We start from the raw sequence: 9,451 nt of genomic DNA on the forward strand, positions 1-9,451 counted from the left end.
TTTCGAGACTTAGAAAGTGACAAAATTCAAGACGTTCGATATCTGTCAATGAATTTGTATTCAAATATCAGGTCAAGGGCGTAGCGGGGGGGGGGGGGATCTTGGGGGTCTGGTCGTCGTCGTCCCCCGAAATGTGAGAAAATGACCGAAAAAAGGGAAAAAGATGGCCAAATCCATTGTTCTGTCACTTTGGTCCCCCCCCCCCCGAACGAAATTTCTGGCTACGCCCCTGTATCAGGTAGTAAATTTCTTTCGGAGAATCGGGAGCAAATTTTACTCATTGAAATTTTTTTTCTATTGAGGTAGGGGAGGGAGAACGGGGTGCAGAAATGTTGATTTTTAAATTTAAAATTCAGCTCGAATTTCCTTCTCTTTTTTTTTTTGCATAGTATTTCACCATTGGGAATGGACTTGAAAATTTTTATTCCTTTTGGAGACTGTTTGCGAAACACCCTGTATATTTTTGATGAATCGTTTTGCTTCTCGTTTTTTCAAAGACGAAACAAAGAGAATAATTTTATTATTCGTAAATTAGAAAATAATTAATCTACTAATTAAGTCACAAGCAGCGAAGATAACAGTCCCGTTTTCACAATGATTAGAAGTCGGCCCGGCCCCGCTTAATCGGTGATCAAGTAGTGACCGTATGTGATAAATCGAAGGGATGAGTGACAGTATGTGACCAGGAAGAGTGAGTGATGAGTGAGTGACCATGTGACTGCAGTCACACCCCCAGGTATCACTCATATGATAACGCACCCATGGGTGCGTTATCATATGAACAAGTGAGTGGGTGGGTGACCGTATGATTGAGTGACAGTATCTGACCGTATATGGCCAGAGTTTGTGTTTGGTGAAGTAGTATGTGACCGTATGAGAGACCAAGTGAGTGTGGTCACTCGCTTGGACCAATTCGTTAGAAATTCCGCAGAGGAATATGGACGAGGTAAAGTGTGGTCACTCGCCTGATCACTCATACTGTTAGACACTTGGTCACTCATACGGTCGGTCAAGTCACTCATACTTGGTCCTTATTAGCACTCATACGGTCAGGCTCTTGGTCCTTATTAGCACTCATACGGTCAGGCTCTTGGTCCTTATTTGCACTCATACCGGTCACTCACTAACTCATACAGGCACTCACTTGGTCACTCATCAACTCATACAGTCAATCACACGCTCACTTGGTCACTCATATGGGGACTCACTAAGTCATACAGTCAATCCCACACTCACTTGGCCATTCACACAGTCACTGACTCGCTCATACGGTCGCTCATACGCTCACTCACCCAATCGCCTGGTCACTTACACGGTCAGGTCAGGCGAAATGTCTGGGACGAAATTTCCGGGGAGAGGCCGAAATGTACCGGGAACGAAACGTACCACAGGCGAAATGTCGGAGGTGAAATTTCTGGATCCCGCTTAATCGTGGATATCCGATTAAGCGGGGGGAAACAATTCAATTGCCATTTCAAAATTTTAGTATAGTTTGTATATATTGAAAACTGATGAAGGATCAATATATCAATAAAGCTTCTCAAACAAACCAGACATCAAAAATAAAATGAAAATTATTATTTAATTACAATGATCACACAATACCTAATTTTTTTTTACTTTTCATTACGAAACTTACTGCCCTCTATTGGCCCATCAGGGAACAAAAATTAAATGTACGTATTTGGAGACGACATAAATACTTGGAGATCAGTACCTACTCTCAAATGTATTTATCGTAATATCGTAACCTGTAATAAGGTATTTTCCATTAATAATAAATGTTTTATTCAATAAAAACATTATGTGTTTAGTGGTTGATGCGTATTAACAGTTGACGTATGAAACGCAATATTCGATTAAGCGGGGAAAAGTCATCGAAATTATCATCTTAAGCGGGGAGCTTTAATATTGTCTGTATGGGAGAAATTTGGATGCCGGAGGAATTTATCCGTTTAAGCGGGTAATCTGTTATCCGATTAAGCGGGACCGACTATAATTCAATTACAGTCGAATCTCGTTATAACGAACGTCAAGAGACCGGAGGTTCGTTAAAACGAAATTTCGTTGTAAAGGAATTCCAGGTTACTTAGCATTGTTCCTATGTAAACTTATTTGGGGGATTAGAAAAGTGTTCGTTAAAACGAGATTTTCGCTATAACGGTATTCAACTGTATAGAGTAGATCCTTTTTTGGATGGATCCGATAATCTTGTGCCATCTCAAATTATTCAACGAAAATACAGGGAATCCTATCCGAAAGACCACCTTTACAACCCCCTTCCCACCACCGGTGCTAAGGGCTCACGGTGATCATTCCCCCATGTGTTCTTTGCTCTTTTTGTCTACTTGCGACACCCTCGTGGCACTAACAGTTGTAAAAGATGTCGGTAAAAGTATACTTTCTACCTATCATTCATTATTACAAGCGCACTCAAGATCCCGTAGTTCGACGCAACATCCTTAAAACCCTTTCCGGCGTCGTGAGACCAACTGTTTACATGGTTTTCTATGGGTTTTGGAATAATGTGTGCCCTTCAAAGGGTTGAGAAGGTTTTGATGACGCCTCCCTGGGAAGTCGTGACGTACATTCTGGGCGGCCCCCCTCAGAGGGTTTTAAATGATTTCCTGAAAATATGTCCGTATTCGAAGATGACCGCAGAGCAAGGACATTTTTGTTGGATGGTCAATGTAAATGGTTTACGGAAACTTTGCCCGAAATTTCGTTCCTAGCACGTTTCATCCCAGGTACATTTGCCCTCCCCCCCGGAAATTTCGCCCCTGACAGTATGAGTGAACGTATGAATGATGGTATGAGGACCAATTGAGTGATAGCATGAGTGATCAAATGAGTTGGTTATTTACCCCCGACCGTATGAGTGAGCGTATGAATGAGGGTATGAGTGACCAAGTGATTAACCGTATGAGTGATCAAATGAGTTGAACATTTACCCCGTGACATTTCGCCTGCCGTGGCAGTATGAGTGACCACGCTTAATAATATGATTACTCACTTAGTCACTCATACGGTCAATAACTCTGTCACCTACTTGGTCATTCATACGGTTGGTCACCCACTTGGTCATTCATACGGTTGGTCACCCACTTGGTCATTCATATGGTCACTCATTTAGGTATTAATACGGTCACTCATACTGTCGCTCACTCATACGGTCTCTCACTCGTACAGCCAATCGCACACTTGCTTCATCTCCAACTCACTCATACGGTCACTCACCCACTCATTTAGTCAATCGCACACTTGCTTCATCTCCAACTCACTCATACGGTCACTCACCCACTCATTCAGTCAATCGCACACTTGCTTTATCTCCAACTCACTCATACGGTCAATCGTACACTCATAAAGTCACTCACTCATTCTCTCATATGGTCACTCATAAAATCACTCACTCATTCTCTCATATGGTCACTCACACAGTCAGTCACTCATACGTTCAAGGCAGCCGAAATGTCAAGTTTCTGGGGGCTAAACTTACCAGGGGCGAAATGTAACGGAGACGAAACATTTTGCGGATCCCAATGTAAATGGACTGAGAAACATTGATGTGTGATTCGAAAAAAAAAATCGAATGTGCGTTAAGAGAAATTTTGCTGTTTTATATTAATTACGAATTTTCCACTGATGAACGAATAAATTTCCAGTGTGATTTCATTGGCCAACTCGAACCTCAAATTCTAAATTTTAACAAATTCTAATGAATATGCAAATACCTGAAATTCCGGAGAAGAACGCGTTAAAATTCTATTTACTCGGTGATAAAGCCTGAGTTTCAGGGGCCCGTTTTCTCACAAGTTCGGGCCCTGAGCAAATATGTGTTTTTGGACGCTAATGAGCGAAATTACTACATAGTATTGTTACGTAGCAATCGCGTATAATGTTAAGGGAATGTCCAAAGCCTGGCCAATGCGCAATGTGGCTGCTTCGCCGAGAGACTCCGGACTTCGGCCGTAATATAAATATTTTTAAACACGAGTAGATTCTGAACAAACAAACTATTTATCAACTGAGTGAAATGGGAAAGTAAATATGTTGAATTATTTCTGAGCCCATCTTGCTTACCCTGTCGCAGTGTTTCTCAAAGTGTGCATCGCGGCTCCTAGGGGCGACGTCACCAACCTTTATTAGGGGCATTGCGGTGAGCTTGAGATGTTGATTCGGATGCTTATTTATGGCTTTGATGTGATACCTTCATACATACTTAATGAACTATGACCGGCGCATAGGAGCATGGCCCCCACATCCTGAAGCAGGGCCTCTATGCTGGGATCTTTTACGCCCCCCCCCCACTTTATGATGAATTTATAGCGTGAAAAAACAAAAAAATGATTAAAATCCTCCCGGGCCCCGGAGCTGGAGTCTTGTCAGCCCAGCCCTTGTGGGGGCCATGCATAGGAGTCACATAAGTTTGAGAAGCACTGCCCCATCAAGAGAAATGTGCTACCCAGGTTCTTCCAACGGATATGGTTCCGGGCACCTAATGGTCAGGGTCTGTCTCTCGCATGAGCAAACGGGACACGTGCCTATGGCCCCATAAATTTTTGGGCCCAAAATTGAAGTTTTTTTTCGATATTTTAATTTTTTACAAAAAAGAAATATTAACAAGTACATTGATTTCCCATCATCGTGGAGGGAAGCACAAGCTCTCCGTGCCCGTCCGTAGGTCTCTGACTCAAAGAATGCTATGCTATAGTATACGTGTATACACAGAGCTGGTCAAATCGTAAAAAAAAATCTATTCACCAGAACAATTTTTTAGGTGCCAAAAATTTTTTTATCCTAAGAAAAGCATCCAAAATAATGCTTCTTTTGACTTTTTCTGGACAGAGTGACCCTCTTTTATGTTGGCAGATATAAATCCTAAACATTTTGGGGCTTCTTTCAGTCTACAATTTAGTAACGACGCGAAGAAAAACTTTAGGTGCCAGCACCAATTTTTTAAGTCGATGTGGCCACCTGGTGCCTGGGATTTGGCCATAACTGTATATATGTTAAAGTTTTGATGGTGAAAGTGGACAGCCCAGTTGACCCGGCCGAATTCCAAAATACGAGCTTTCGCCGGGCCCTATATATCGATCCTCATGATTCGGGGTCATCGCAGCGCTGGCGTATTTTTTTGTCATAATTATGGTTATTTAAATGTATAATAAGTATGGTTATCTGTGGCAACTAATCTAGATATCGATATCTTAGTGATGCATATCTAGGGATCGACATATAAAGGCCGGGTAAAGCCCGGTTGTCGGACGGTGGCCGGGTCAACTACTTCACCAAACACCAATTTTGACCACATTGCAATTTACTGTCATTAATGAGATGGAAATGATCGGGAATAAAAGCGCTACCTATCGGTGGTCGCCACAAGCTCATTGGGGAAGATATCTACATTCTACATCCTTCCTCGGGTTTGAACCTGGGACTGACGGCAACCTTCGTGGTGGTACATAAGCATCTTACCACCACGCCACTCGGGTGCATTACACGTAATGCCGAAGCGAGTACAACGGGTCAACTGGGCTGGCCACTTCGCGAAAGGAGCCAAAGGACCTCAAGTTCCAACTTATGAGGAACAGGCCCTGCCTAAAGTGAGTTAAAATGTGACTTCAGTGATTTCATAATAAAGAGCTGTTTGAAAAATATGGGAAAGGCGGGAGTTCCTAATTATTTCACGTTCCTGTGGATTCTCTCGTCGCACCCTGAAATTCCTTTCAAGCCGAGAGATACACACAAACGTGGCTCCCCCATACGAGTAGGCCTGGTGTGAATCCCATGAACTTTTCATTTTTTACACTTTAAATTCACTACAGAGAAGCCCGTAAAAAATACCGCTAAAGATTTCAGTCTTAGGGCCCTGTCTAAGCTATGGAGGGGGCAATGCACATGGGCGTACGCCTATGCATAATCATAATTCACTTTATGGTGCCCCCTGACCGTAAAGCCTCTTTCGGTCATGGGTAGTTCCCCAAACCATCGCAACACAACAGTTGAAAATCGACGCCCACACAATCACTAGTTCTGAATATATATAATTTCTGTTCTCGAAATATCTCGTCCGATCTCGCGACAAACGTAACGAAGTGGAATGGCATCCTCATGTAAGGAAACACTGAGCTAATGAGACAGAATCGATTGAAATGAATAATCGATTGTTGTTCACTTATTTACCCTTGAAAACATCATCTGAAAATTTCAGACAAAATGTCAAAATAAAATTCAAAAATCAAAAGATCCCCAGAGGAGTCAGAGATGGTCGACGTCCATCATCCTGGGAACTACGATTTTATTATGATTATCATTATTTTGACATTCAATCATGTAATCATAATTTTGTATAATATTACATTATTTTGTATTTTGCACGAGACGATATTAACTCAGGAATGAACTGTGCTTTAAACGATACAAAAATTTGAATAAATATCGATTACGAATTTCAGGGCTGTGTATAAAAATCACACATATATTAAATATATATATTGATTTATATATAATAATATATAAGAAGATTTTTTTTTATATATTGCGAATTCTTATTGTTTTACATGGAAATTACATTTCATGCTATGTGTAAATTTAGTCGTGTAAATATATATATATAACGATATTTTGCGTATATCGATGATTTATTGTTCGATTATCGAGAAAGATGTTTGTTTGGTTATCGATTGATTATGTTTTAATCGGAAAATAAAAGTATCGTTTTTTTCCCAGTTTTTTTTATATATTACTTGTGTTTATTGTTATATTGATTTGATTATGGTAGAATTGATCTTTGAAAACAGGGCTGGACTTGGTTATTTGATGGCAAGGTGCAACAACACAGTTTTGCTGCCCTCTCTCTTTAATATTTCATATTAAACTTCTTTATAGAGCATACCGCTTTCTTTTTTATCCACGAGAGATATGATAAGAATGAGACTTAGGCCGGGATTATACACTATGAAAGTTTTAGAAAAGTTCTTTTATAAAACTTGAAAACGTGGGAGAGGCTAACGAAGGCTCTGAAGCAGCGCCGTCTCAACAGAATTATGGGCTCCCGACGAAAGTGGTTTTTTCCGAGGCCCCAATACTTGGTTTAAAAAAATGTGTGTCTGCCTACCAATTTACATTCTTAATCTCAAAAATCTTAACCGGACTGAATTTTCGTGAGGCCCCTCTGCACTTGAAGCATCCAGACCATACCTGGGTGGGTCCATGCGTCAAGACGGCACTGCTCTGGGCATTCCGTCTTGTATGTTTCCAACATTTAAAACTAAATTTTTTTGGAAATCAATAATTAAAAGGAATGAGCTAGAAATCTTAGTCTGGTGCAGGTGCGGATCTATGGGGATCAATATTATCATGTAATATTCCATTCAATAAATCCACTGAAAATTACTTGTATCTACACGTTTTTGATTAAATAACAAATTAAAGAAAACTTCCGACTACAAAAAGGGAAAAAACCCGGGGCATTTTTTCTTTCAAAAAAATCTAGGAACGAAGAAAAAACAGGGACTGTCCCGGAAAATGCGGGACGTATGGTCACCGTATCAACAACAATGCGGTAAGGGGGTGAATCACCCCTCCCAACAGCGAGATCTAGATCCACCCCTGGTCACGACCTCTTATATAACTTACATAGGAGGTCATGCCTTGGTCTGGGGTCCTCCGTTCAAGTACGATGCGGGGGGCCCACGGATTCAGTGTGTGTCTATTAGTTATCCGCTGTGGTGGTCGAGTGGTTATAGTGCCGGACTCGTGATGCGAGGATCCGGGTTCGAACCCCACAGTGGTGGTCGGCTGAAGTTGGTTTTCTGTGGTTCCCAACTTCAAGGCGCAAATGCGAGCCGATCTCCCCGTTAAAAAGTCTCGCCACAGACAGCAACAGTCCTACAACGGTAAATCATTCAACCATAACACTTCACTCATAGTTAGTAAAACTGGGGGCAGATGACAGCACTACACATAACAAGCATTACACAGAAACAAACTTTACGTCAGGTTGCACTACACGTACACGCACATTCCCGCATGTACCTATTCGTTGGGGGGTTCCGCGGGGGGGGGGGGTGCATGTGTGGTTTAGCAGTAGTAGGTAGGGGCTCGGGGATCCATGATGTTCTTAAGTCAGCCACCTCGTTGGGCAATTTGCCTGTTGTGGCGTTGTAATTGTATTTGTATATCAACATATTTCTCATCAACAGAAATTCTAGTTCTGGCTTTTTAAAGCAGTTACAGTTTCAAAAAGTTAAGTTTTTTACAGCCCTTAACACTTTGCGGCCCTTTGCGAATCGCACTCTTCGCACCTGCTTAAGTCCGGCCCTGTTTGAAAAAAGGCAAAGATCGTATTATCTGGGGCTTAAATATTTTCAAGGAGGCTTCAAAAATTGATGAAAATTTTGATTAGATGAATTAGTAATAAAACAAATAATTAGAATAAATCTAAATATTCAGAATTAAAATTCAGAATAAATAATAATTCAGATTCGCTGAAAAAAAATCTAAAGCCGATGAATAATTGCAGAAAAATAAAAAATTTTCCTCCACACACATAAAAAATAATCTGAATTAATTAGAATTCATAATCGATGACGAATTCGTCGCTAATGAAAGAGATCATTCCACAATGGATAGAAATGCCAAAATTGGTGAAATATTCGGAATTATAGAGTGAAATATCTGAACTTCTCAACATATAAAATTAATGGAAGAAATAATTCCAAAATTAAGGGAAATGCAGAATTGGTAAAATATTTGAAATTGATGAAACAAAGTAGAATTGATTAAAAAAAATTCAGGATTAAAATGAAAATTTTCTCAGAATTAATGGTAATATGGATTTTTCTACGGAAAAAAGTTTGTAATTGATGAGCATTCAGAATTTCCAAAAATACAAAATTAATGGACATGCAAAATCGATAGAATTTCAACGTTAGTGAAAGAGGTGATTCCGAATTAATGAGAAAATTCACTATTGCTGACAATATATGTATAGAATTAATGAAAGGAATTGATGAAGAAATACAAAATTAATCATCGAGAGTAATAAGAAGAGCCCGGATTATATGCACTAAAAAAGTGGCAAAATATGCCCAAAAAAATATGCACTTAAAATGCAAAAACAAGAACTTAAAATGCAAAAACAAGAACTTAAAATGCAAAAACAAGAACTTAAAATGCAAAAACAAGAACTTAAAATGCAAAAACAAGAACTTAAAATACAAAATATAATTAAAATACCAAAATGCGAACTTAAAATGCCAAAATATGCATAAAACACTCCAGAATTTGTACTAAAAATCTTGAAAAAGGCAAAAATTCCCAAATATGCATTAAAAAACTTACCATGCAAAAAAAAGCAGATGTGTTTTTAAAATGCATCTTTTATATTCCTTAAATGCATATAATGTATATTTCATTTACAAAAAATATTCCCTCATATATATAT

The 9,451-nt window shown here is 39.6% G+C and overlaps 1 long non-coding RNA gene across 1 annotated transcript; it reads right to left on the reverse strand.

The window, feature by feature from the left end:
• Positions 1–362: 362 nt before the first annotated feature.
• LOC149084538 (uncharacterized) lies at positions 363–6,540 on the reverse strand. Its single transcript, XR_016192988.1, has 2 exons — positions 3,102–6,540; positions 363–3,045 (listed from the first exon to the last, which is right to left on the reverse strand). It is a non-coding gene; the product is annotated as an uncharacterized LOC149084538 (long non-coding RNA).
• Positions 6,541–9,451: the final 2,911 nt, after the last annotated feature.

Source organism: Pholcus phalangioides, unplaced genomic scaffold, assembly GCF_987345545.1.
Source record: "Pholcus phalangioides strain wild (caught in Gottingen) unplaced genomic scaffold, Ppha-v1.0 ptg000008l_1, whole genome shotgun sequence".
NCBI lineage: Eukaryota > Metazoa > Arthropoda > Arachnida > Araneae > Pholcidae > Pholcus > Pholcus phalangioides.